Genomic DNA, 12,695 nt, shown 5'->3' on the forward strand with positions numbered 1-12,695 from the left:
GGAAGAAGTGCAGCCAGAGTGCTCCTTAGAGGCCAAGATGGCCAAACTTCATCTCTCATACTTTGGACATATTGTCAGGAGGGACCAGTCACTGGCGGAGGATATCATGTTTGGTAAGAGGGAGGGTCAGATAAAATGAGGAAGACCCCCAAATGAGATGGATTGGCCAAGTGGTAGCATCGATGGACTCAAGCGTGGCAACAGTAGTGAGGTTGGCCCAGGACTGGGCAGTATTTCGTTCTGCTGTGCATAACATTGCTATGAGTCTGTACCAACTCGATGGCACCTAACAGCAACAACAATGATGGTTTGAAGGGGTGGGAATGGGAAAATTATTCATACACTAGAGGGTAGAGACATGTCAATGTGGGTGACAGGGAAGACAATATACAAGAAGATGGAGGCTAGCAGAGAAAAATGTAAAGGGGGACACAGGGAGGATTGCAATAGTTAAAGAGAATAGAGGTAAATGCTATTAACTGTTGCTACAAGGAAGGGATTTCAACCATGTAATGAAGTAAAGTATATGATTTGTTGAATGTAAAACTGATGATCTGCTCTGAAAATCTTCACTCAATTCACAATAAGTTGTTTTTTTTTCTTTTTTAAAAATAAAAACATAAAGTATATCACATGCAGTCTTTTAGAAAATATTGAGTTTTAACAAGAAATATATGTTGTTATTTCCTTCTAAAGAAACAATATGAATCCACATTAACTAACTTGTGTTGATGAGCTAGTCATTCTCTAGATCTTTGTTGTTGTTTTTGTTGTTAAGTGCCAGAAAATCGGTTCTGTATATATGTGACCCAGTATAGGGGTTCCAAAGGAGCTCTGGTAGCGTAGTGGTTACGAATCGGGCTGCGAACCTTAAGGTCAGCGGTTCGAAACTACCAGCCGCTCCGCGGGAGAAAGATGAGGCTTTCTACTCCCGTAAGGATTTACACCCTCGGAAACCCTGTACAGGGTCGCTATGGGTCGGAACCGACTCGACGGCACTTAACAACAACAACAACATAGGGGTTCCAAGACTGTAAGTCTTTGTGGGAGCAGAAAGCCACATTTTTCTTTCATGGAGTGGCTGGTGGGTTTGAACCACCGAGCTTGTGGTTCACAGTCCAGTGCTTATACTACAGCGCCACCATATATATGGACTATATGGGCTTCTAGTGTGGCGCTGTCGAGTAAACATTCAACCACACGGTTGATTTGAACTGGGCGGTCTGCAGTTCAAACTCATTAGCCACTCCTCCAAAACCCTATGCAGGGTCAGTATGAGTCAGAACTGACTCAGCCACACTTAACAACAACAACAAAGCAACTCCATATATAAACATGCCATTAAGTGATCTAGGAGAGCAGGTAATTTTTAATAAGTGTTCAGCACTGAATAAAGGCAAGGACTGCTGCTAATTGATTCCAGGCCTCAGAGACATGAAACTGCATACAAGTAGATGGAGAACAAGATTCAACATCCATTCCCAGCATATTTTCTGAGAGGAAAGATCATTCTGAGGGTTGAGATGATACCTATTTTATCCAAAATTTGAGAGACGATAAAAGTTTGGGTGATAGTTTTGTTCTTTTTCTCACAGACAGAAGCAGTCCAGAACAATACAAGTTAGGCCTCACTGGGCAAAAGTTTGTCTTTCCCCACCTCCAACCCATACACCCTTCTGGTCTGTCTTCACCCTCCACCATAAGCTCTTTTTTCCATGGCGCTCTCTATGAAATATAATTTTTAAAATAATTCTGTGGGTTAAACAAACAAATTTTTGAAAACCTAAAGTCTAATGTGAAGGGTTTTCAAAAGACCATGTAAGAATGGAATCAAAAGTTAATGGAATTTCTCCATGAACTTCCCCTCATATGAAATCAATGGCAAAGAAAACCCTGTGTCTGATGATCTACTTTTGAAAATTAGTCAATGAAAAATCTATGGTTTGCTGCAGAATACTGTCCAATATAGTGCTGCAAGATGAGCCCTCTAAGTTGGAAGACACTCAAAATACACCATGGTCACAATACTGGACTCAAGCATATCAAATATAGTGACAAAGTTGCAGGACTTGGCAATATTGTGTTCTGTTTACATGGTGTCACCTTGAGTCAGAGTTGACTAAATGGCAACTAACAATAACAAATATTATCTTTAGCATTAACAGAGACAGACCCCTATGTAAATCAAGTATAAGGAAATTCAGACAATCCAATGAGTCCTCTTAGACCTATTTTAATGCTTGTTAGAGGAGAAAACTTAATAAGAAGTTACTGCAGTATGAAGGTGTTTGGTATTGTAAATTTACTTGATAGGGCTTTTCTATTCAGTCTTCGTAAGTCCCAAAAAATGAGAGTGTGGCACCATGCAAATAGGGTTTACAGGACTCTAGTGCAGGGATTGGTTAGTTTTACCATCCTACTATGTTTAAACGTCATCTTAGAAGCAGGAACAGACAATCCCAGGACCATCAGGAATGAAAAGCCATGAGCAGAGCATGAGATCCCTACCTGGTAAAGCAACACCATTAAAGGCAGTGTCATGGTGAGTCAGAGAAGCTGCAGGCTTCCTGACTCATGGACCAAGTGAAGTTGAGTGTCTATGGGCAGGAGACTGACTTGCAAAATGTATGCTTTTGGTATTTACAGACTGGCTTTCTAACACTTGCAGGGTAGAGGCAGAGGGGCCACATGGCTGAGAGGCCAAAGACAAGAGTGAGGCATGCCTGCTGTATGGAGGCATACTGGAGAATTGTGGTATACTGAGCTTTTCTGACCCTAAATCATACCCTGTCCACTTCCTAAATAAACTCTATAGTTGTGAGTATTGTGTCTGAGTTCTGTGTGGCCATTCCAGTGGATTATTGAATCCAGATCTGAAGCAAAGTATTCTGTGGAAGGCATGATTGGTATCAGAAAAAGGCAAAGAAGGTTGTAGGGTGGAAGCATTTCTGATCTCTACTTCATAGGAATTGGCCTTGGGCTGATTTTGAGTTTGATTCACTTCCTTTCCCCTTGTGAAGCCAGAAAAAGTCACACATATCCTCTGCAATGTTTTCATAAGCTGTCTTGGTTACACAGTGAGATGGCTCTATAAGATGTTGGCTCAAGATTTTTTTTACCACCTTGGACTTGGTTGGAATTCGTCACACTCATCAACCAAAGAAAGCATCAGCTATCATTTCTTCTCTAGAGTCAAGCAAAATATCTTTTAGAATAGAAATTAGGAATCTTAGAATGAAAGGTTCTTTCTGAAAGAATCACATGTGGTATGAGAGGATTCATAGTCAATGCACATGAAATAGCACTATATTCTTTTGCAAATATATTTTGTTTCCTTAAATAAGGCAACATTTCCTTTAAAAAATAAAAGGTTTCCAACATTTGTTGATTTTTCAGTGTGAACATTTTTATTAATGGTGGAGAATAAAAATTTGAGCATTTAAGGGGAGAAGCAAATCACAATGCAAACTAATTGGATGTGAAGCCTACAGCCAATGCAAATGAATTTTGAGTACGGTGGTTTTTCCTATTGGTGACTAGCACTTTCTTCCCTCCTCTAACATACTGCACTGAGTGTAGAAATAATTTTTCCACTATATAATTATTTGAAAACCCAAAATAGACAGCATTATGGCTCACAGATGAACTAAAGAAATACTTCCCCTGGGGTTTTTATTCTCCTTCTTACTTTATGATCTTGTAATAAAGAAAAGTAAAACAGGCTTTGACTGTTTTTATAACCAACCAGCTTATTGCCAACGAGTTAATTCCACTCGTAGCAATCCTAGAGGACAGAGTAGAACTTCCCCACAGGGTTTCCAAGGCTGTACTCTTTAGGGAGACAGACTGCTAACTCTTACTCCCATAGAGCAGCTAGTAGGGTAGAATTACTGAATTGTCATTTAGTAGCTGAAAGCTTGGCCACTGAGCCAGTGGGACTCCTCCAACCATTTTTTTTTTTTTTTTTTAAGACAGATGAATTCTGGGGAAACCATCTAGAAGGTATCAGCAATACACAGTAAAACAAATGTGTTTTAGTAGCTCAGCGTTAACTTCATCTAATGAGGCAAGAATTATTTGTATTTTTTTTCTTTTCCTAAGACTGTTGCCTGAGGGATTTAGCCTTTATTATTGGAACATAAATTCTAGACTCTGAGAAAGGCCACTTGGCTCAGCATGGCTGATACTTTCAAGCTCCTGGCTTCCATCTCCCTATAGTTTCTCAATTTACAAATTCATCTATTCATCTTTTAAAAAGAAAAAGAAAAAAAAAAGATGCTTCTAACTTCTCTAGAATTGTTTGGCAACTGCTTATTTGTGATATTTATCTTCCAGGTGAAAGCATTTTGGCAAAAGCATCTTTCTTCTCCTACTGTCTTATTTGTATAGGTCAGATATGCTTCCACATAATGAGCATGAAAAACTTAATTGGAATAATATTATTATCATTCACAGTTTACTGAAATACATTTGGCCTCTATGAAGTGTCATTTTCCTCAGAGAGAATAAACTGCTTCCTTATTAAATCCTTTGAAAAAAAAAAAAAACAGAACTAGTTCTTCCTTTGGTATTGGCAAGGCATTCTACTGTGTTGCTTTTAAAGCAAAAGAACAAAAGAGACTAAATGGACTTGAAATTTTGTTCTAAAACAACCACCAAAAGTGAAAATCTAAAAAACTCTAAGGATTCAGAGGAAAACTAATATTGGACAATAGAAAGGGATGTGGTTTGTTAGAAGACAGGATCCACCCCTCTGTGACATTTGTGTGTGAATTTCTCTTGTCCCTTCTTTCCATAAGAAAGTCTCTGGGTAACACAAACAGTTACATAAATATTGGACAAGAGGCTCACCAGAAGAAAGCTTGGCCATCTAACCCTGAAAAGCCAGCCATTAAGACCCTTATGGAGCTCAAGGTCTCCTCTGATATGCACATGGGATCACCATGACTTAGAATCAACTAAATGGCAACTGGTTACCATTTTCTCTATAAACCAAATCTGTGAGTGCCTTCATCTTTTTTTATGGCTTCAACTACCTTTTATACAAAGATGGCACCTATCTTAGACTGAGTTCTCTAGAGAAGCAAAGTCAGTAAAGCTATATATATATAGTTGTTGTTGTTATTAAGTGCCACCAAGTCGGTTCAGACTCGTAGTAACCCTGTGTGGTTACTACTGAGAAGCAGGTGCTGAACTTGAACTGCCAACCTTGCAATTTCAACTGACTTTGTAGTCCATTGCATTAACCAAGACTGTAGCGGAGTGGTTACGATTCGGGCTGCGAACCTCAGGGTCAGTAGTTTGAAACCACCAGCTGTTCCATGGGAGAAAGATGAGGCTTTCTGCTCCCGTAAAGATTTACAGCCTCGGAAACCATGTACAGGGTCGCTATGAGTCAGAACTGACTCCACGGCACATAACAACAACATATATATATATATATGGTTTATAGATAAAAACAATAAGATTGATGTCAATGGTTTAGTTCCCACTATGAGAAATAGGTAGTTGTCTACAAAAAGACACTAGTAAGGCAGTGGAAAAATTAAGATTGAATAGAAGAAGTTGAAACAGAAGCCTCCATGGATCCAACAAATTGCTCTGAAGCTAGAATGACCCTTCAGAGATATTGTGAATAAGGTAAACTGTCCTCCCCAGGCCTTTGTACCCCTGAATTGACTAGGTACTGGATGCAGGCCACATCTGAAAAAGAATGTAATCTTGGGCAAGGCAGCTGCTTTTTGAGGAGGACAATTTCTAGGGAGTGACTTAACTGTGAGCTGTCAGCGGTCACCATTCCAGGAAATGAAGGAACAAAGAATGTCTTGTTCTGTAGGGGGAATCTGGGTAACACCTCACAGCATCCACCAGAGTTGATAGGAGAATTAAATGGATTAATACCTACAAAACACTTAGGATGGTATCTGGCATATTTAGCCCAAGATAAATGTTATCTATTGCATCAATTTGTGGCCATGCAGGTCTCTTTTCTTTATCTGAATGTTTCCTGACGAAAATTTGGAAGGAAGGTATCAGTATAGTTTGTTCTTTTTCAATGTCCTAAACAGTTGAACTATGAATATAAATGCATTTGTTTGCTTATTTAAGAGTTTGCTTCTATCTATCACATAATGCCTTGGCTTGTTGTACTTGCAAATGTTTGTTTCCATACTGTCTATCACAGCTTAAAACAAATAGCAGAGAACACAGTCTTTTTATATAAACATGGTCATCACTAAAGATACCCCAAAGCAACTACTGGCTGTGTTCAGAGTAAATTGATAGAGATAGTCCTAAAGAAGAAGATGAAAATTTTAAAACAGCATCAAAATTAGGGGCACACTTGAAATGCTGCCTATAGTAGAATGTGGTGAATCCCTGAACTGATAGTCTTCAACTCCATTTTTCTCTCCTTTTGGTAAATATTTGTGTAACACTGGTTTCCTTATCCTGACCCCTAGGTGTCAAGGAACAAAAGCTTTGAACCCTAGGATTGTCCCTGCAAAGACTCTGATATATAAACATAGACATCAAACTTTGAATTTAGAAGAAAATATAATCTATATCTCTTACCATATATACCACCCTCCTTCAAAGCAATGTCATACTATGATTAATATTGCATTCACATATAAAACGGAACCCTGATAGTGCAACAGATAAGCATTCCATTGAAAACGGAAACATTCGCAGCTCAAACTCACTTGCAGCTCCACTGGAGAAAAGATCTGGCAATCTATTTCCATAAACATAAAAAAAAAAAAAACTGTCGCTGTTGAGTTGCTTCCCTCATAGCAACCCTATAGGATAGGGTTGAACTGCCTGCTAGAATTTCCAAGACTAAAATCTTTACAAAAGCAGATTTCCATATTTTTCTCTCATAGAGAGGCTGGTGAGTTCAAACTCTGGCCTTTCAGTTAGCAGATGAGTGATCAGCCATGGCATCACCAGGGAACTCGATGGGACAGCTCTACTTTGTCCTATCGGGTCACTGTGAGTTGGAATCAACTTGGCAGCATACAACAGTAACAAATTCATTTAATAGCATTACTGAATCAATATAAAGTTTTGTCGTAATGTATTTCTTAATGTTTAATAAATCTATAAATATTGTCATGTATTTTATGGTAAGAAAGCATTCCTATATTATAGTTTTCTTTTACAAATAGTACACCAACATAAATAAGGTGCATACACATATAACACGTGGAAATGAAGAAATGGTGTTTAAAAAAATCTGGCAAGTGCCCCTGCATATATTGCACCTGTCTCATGACATTTCCAGAGTGAATTTCAGCCTCACTTATTTCATTTTATAGTCTGAAAATTTTACTTTTCATCTGATTTATGTAATAAAGGTATACACCATGGTCAAGAATCATGGGTCTAGGCCTGCATTAGAGAAGTATTTGATAATGTGAATTATTTCTTGAAGGGACCCAAAACCAAGCTGCCTCTACTGTCACAATTCAGGTCAATGTCAAAAGAAAGAGAAATACTAAATTTCAAGGTAGGTTTCACCTGGATTTCTAAATTCATTAAAAAGAATAACCTGTTCAGGAGAATGAGAACAACTGTAGACCAGCAACTTTTGGATGACTGGGAGCAAAAGATGGTCCAACTTCATGAATTCATCACTAAAGAAATCACTGAACTCGATATTTCTACAATGGACATAATGAATGCGGATGAGGTTCTTTTAACATCCCAACTACCAGGACCATTATAGCTGCTTTGTGTATGAAAACTTTGGCCATTATAAGCACTTAGCATGAGACGGCTTGCTTCATTTTAGGTTTAGGTTCCACTGTAAGTAGGGTAAAATTAAAGCCAAGGATAATTTTCAAGAGAATCACCATGCCCCAGAAAACCTTCCCCCCAGTGTGGCTGTTCATTGTAATAAGGAATGGATGGGCTGTGATGTTATGAAAGCATACAATGTATAGGCATAGAGGTTCTTTTAGAAGATGTTTTTACCAATTTTTGGTGCTATCTCTATCACAAAGGAAAAAAAAAAGTTCCAACTTATATTAACTGAACTGATGCTCACATGGCAGTCATTCCTGATGGCCTTACCTATAAGCTATGGTGGCTATATGTAGTGACCAATCACTCATTCAATAAGTAAAATGAATGGATGAAATCTAGGATTCATGCGTTCACGCCATTAAGATGAATTAATCAGATGACATCTATAGGAGTCTTCAAGTGGGTGCATTATGGAAAACAACCTCAGAAATCATCCACAATGGCTTCAGAAAGGATAGAATTGCATGTCAGCAGAACACTGGTGATGAAGATGAAGATCTCGAAGGCAGTAATAATGATGACATCAGTTCAGAAGTCATAGAAGAGTATCTGTAGACAGTTCTGAGACATTTCAATAAAGATAGTGATGAAGGATAGGATTTTGGAAGGCTCTGGAAATAGGATGATGATGATAATAATGATAATGAATGAAAACAAGTAAAATGGTCTATTTTAAGATAAAAACACAATTTCTTTGCATGAGTTTTATTTATTAATTTCAAAGGCATTATCAAAAACTATGTTTAAGTATAAGATATATGGAAACAATAAAATATAAACAATAGCTTATTCTTGTAGTTTTAGGTTTAGGATTATTTCTCACTCTCTAATTTCTAACTACTTTTGCCCATCATTTGTATGTCAGTTTCTCATACTGTGGTAGTTTTCATGTTGTTGTGATGCTGGGAAATATGCCATCAGTATTCCATATGCCAGAAGGGTCACCAATGGTAGACAGGTTCCAGAGAAGCCTGTGGATTAAGGAAGGACCTGATGATCTATTTCAGCAAACATTGGCAACCCTGAGACCAGAAGAACTACATGTTGCTCTGCTGCCACTACCAACTGCTCTAAAAGAGATATTAGAAGGTCCTAGAAAGAATGGGAGGAAAATGTGGAACACATTGCAAAATCATAAAACAATAATTAGATTATTGGGTTGAGTAGAGACCTGTAGTTGTGATTATTATTATGTGCCTGGAGTCAGTTCTGACTCATAGTGACCCTGTACAGGGTTTCTGAGGCTGTAAATCTTTACAGGAGCAGAAAGCCTCATCTTTCTCCCGCAGAGCAGCTGGTAGTTTTGAACTGCTGATGGTGAGATCCGCAGCCTGATTCGTAACCACTGTGCTACCAGAGCTCCTTGTAGCACCCCTGAAATTATGACTCTTAGTTACTCTTTAAGTCTGGAAACTACCTCATCCCCATAGCTCAATTTTTAACCAAATGATAAACAGGTTTATAAAAGAGCAGTAATATTAATGAGTTACGTAAATCTTAGAATCATCATTCAGTTGAGATCAAAAGGGCAGCATTTATCCAAGGACAAAATTCAGAAGGGTTAGAAAAGAAGAAGGAATGGAAATAGGAAACATAGCAAGGAAGTGGAATCAGTCATGTTACATTGAGGGAATTGCAATTGAGGAGATGAAACAAAATATGTGTAAATTGTTTCATGCAAAACTGATGATCTACTTTATAAAATTTCATCCAATGTACAATAGGAAGGTTTTTTTTTTTAATGGAAAAATAAAAACATTGACCAGTGAAAACCTTATTAACAGCAACAGAACATTATTGCCTAGTATATTGCCAATGACGAGCTCCTCAGGTTGGAAGGCACTCAAAATATGACTGAGGGATAATTGCCTCCTTAAAGTAAAGCTGACCTTAATGACATGGGTGGAGTTAGATTTTCGGACCTTCATTTGCTGATGTAGCATGGCTCTAAATGACAAGAAATGGATGCAAAAATCTATTTACAATCAGAAAATGGAATTATGAAATATGAATCTAGAAAACTTAGAAGTTGTTAAAAATTTTTAAAAATGCATAAAGAGCAATATCCTAGGCATTCATGAGTTGAAATGGACTGGTATTGGCCAGTCTGAATTGGGCAATCATCTGGTCTACTATGCCAATAATGACAAATTGAAGGGGAGTGATGCCACAATCATTAAAAAAAAAAAAAAAAAAAAAATTCAAGATCTATCCTGAATTCCAGTGCTGTCGGTGATAGAAAAATATCCAGACACAGACAGACAAGAAAGACCAGTTAATAACAACTGGGATTTAAATTTACATAGGAGCCACTAATTTGAAAGATGAAGAATATTGAAGATTTTTATTAACAACTGCCAAAGATTGAAACTGATCAAACATGCAATCAGGATGCATTGGTCATTATTGGTGCTTGGAATGTGAATGTTAGAAACAAAAAAGAAGGATAAGCAATTGCAATATGAAGCCTTGGTGAAATAAACAATGCCAGAGATTGCAAGACAGAATTTTGCAAGATCAGTGCCTTAGTCACTGAAAATCCCTTTTTCAACAACATAGAAGACAATTATACATGTGGATCTTATCAGACTGTGTGGATCATAACAAATTGTGGATAACATGTTTTTGTTGTTTTTAAGGGTTTTCAGGTCAGTTCCAACTCATAGTAACCCAGAGTAGGGTTTCTGAGGATCAGCTGGAGTGTTAAACAGCCCACCTTGCGGTTCAAATCAACAGTGCAGTTCAGTGCATTATCCTGCAGTACCACACCAAGACTTCAGATAACACTGCAAAAATAGCAATTTCAGAATACTTAACAGAGCTCATGTGAAATCTTTACATAGACCAAAGGGCAGCTGTGCTAACAGAACAGGTGTATATCATATGGTCCAAAATCAGAAAAAAATGTGCAACAGGGAGGTATCCTTTCACCATACTTATTCAATCTATATGCTGAGCAAATCTAAAAATATGCACTAATGACAAAGAATGTCGTATCAGTATTAAAGGAAAGCTCAATATACAGATGATACAACCTTGCTTGGTAAAAGTAAAGAGGGTTTGAAGCACTTGCTGATGAAGATCAAAGACTACACCTTTCAGTATGAAGTGCACTTCAACATAGGAAAAAAAAAACCTGTACAAAAAGACTGATAAGCAGCAATAACATGAAATACTGAAATTGTCAAGGATTTCGTTTTACCTGACTACACAATCAATGTCTATGAAATGCTGTTGTTAAGTGCCATTGAGTCATTTCAGATACATCACAACCCTGTATGGGGTTTCTCAGGAATGGCTGCTAGGTTTGAACTGCCAACCTTGGGGGTAGTAATCCAGTGCTTATTCTATAGTACCATACCAAGACTTCGCCCATGACGTAGAGAGGTCAAGAAATCAAATGGCATATAGCATTGGGCAACTCTAGTACAAAAATATCTCTTTAAAGTGTCAAGAAGTAAAGATATAGCTTTAAGGACTAAGGTGGGACTGACCCAAACCACGGTGTTTTCAGTCTCTTCATTTGTGTATGAAAGCTGAACAGTGAATAAGGAAGACCCAAAAAAATTAATTCCTTTCAATTATGGTGCTTACAAAGAATAGTGAATGTACTATGGACTGCCAGGAGAATGAACAAATCTGTCTTCAAACTACAACAGCCAGAATGCTCCTAGATGTGAAGATGGTGAGACTTCATCCCACATACTTTGGACATTTTATCACAAGAAAACAGGCCCTGGAGAAGGACATCTTGTTTGATAAAGTAGAGGGTCAGCAAAAAAGAGGAAGATGAGATTGGTTGATACAGTGGCTCCAATGGACTCAAGCATAGCAACAATAGGGAGGATGGGACAGGACTACAGAGTATTTTGCTCCTTTGCACGTAGGTTTGCTATGAGTCAGAACCAACTCAATGGCACCTAACAATAACAACATCAACAGCTCTTCATTGTTGCTTTCAACATATCCTTTGTTTCATTCATAATCTTTGCTTTCAACATGGTATCCCATTTCCATCATCAGTCCATTCAATTCACCAGTGACTGTACTTAGTTTAGAAAAATATCTATCCTAAATGAAGTTACTATGAGACCAGTTTTGTCCTGATAACACTAAATCTGTCAGACAGAGAAAAAAATAATTGAAATTAAAATCAGCAACGTGTAAAAACTAATGGCATAGCATGCTTATGACAGTAACAGACAGGTGCTGTGCAGTTCACAAAAACATAGCATGTGCACAGTATTCACATAAAACATATCATGTGCACAATATTCACACAAAACATATCATGTGCACAATATTCACACAAAGCATATCATGTGCACAATATTCACTTAAAATATATCATGTGCACAATATTCACATAAAGCATATCACATGCACAATATTCACATAAAGCATATCACATGCACAATATTCACATAAAGCATATCACATGTACAATATTCACATAAAACATAATCACGTGCACAATATTCATTTAAAACATATCATGGGCACAATATTCACATAAAACATATCATGTGCACAATATTCACATGAAGCATATCACATGCACAATATTCACATAAAGCATAATCACGTGCACAATATTCATTTAAAACATATCATGGGCACAATAGTCACATAAAAACTTAGTGCTCAATCCACTCTAATTTTCCCTCATATCCAAGACGTGTCTCTTTAATACTGAAGACATGAGATATCAAACTTTCTCTTAAGGCTAGAAGCAATATCATACTTATTTTTGTATTACTACTGTAACTTTATAGAATTGTTGTTGTTGTAGTCAGGTGCCATCAAGTCGGAACCGACTCATAGCGACCCCATGCACAGCAGAACGAAACAATGTCAAATCCTGGGCCAACCTCACTACCGCTGCC

The sequence above is a fragment of the Chrysochloris asiatica genome, unplaced genomic scaffold (assembly GCF_000296735.1).
Source record: "Chrysochloris asiatica unplaced genomic scaffold, ChrAsi1.0 scaffold00013, whole genome shotgun sequence".
In the NCBI taxonomy this organism is placed as follows: domain Eukaryota; kingdom Metazoa; phylum Chordata; class Mammalia; order Afrosoricida; family Chrysochloridae; genus Chrysochloris; species Chrysochloris asiatica.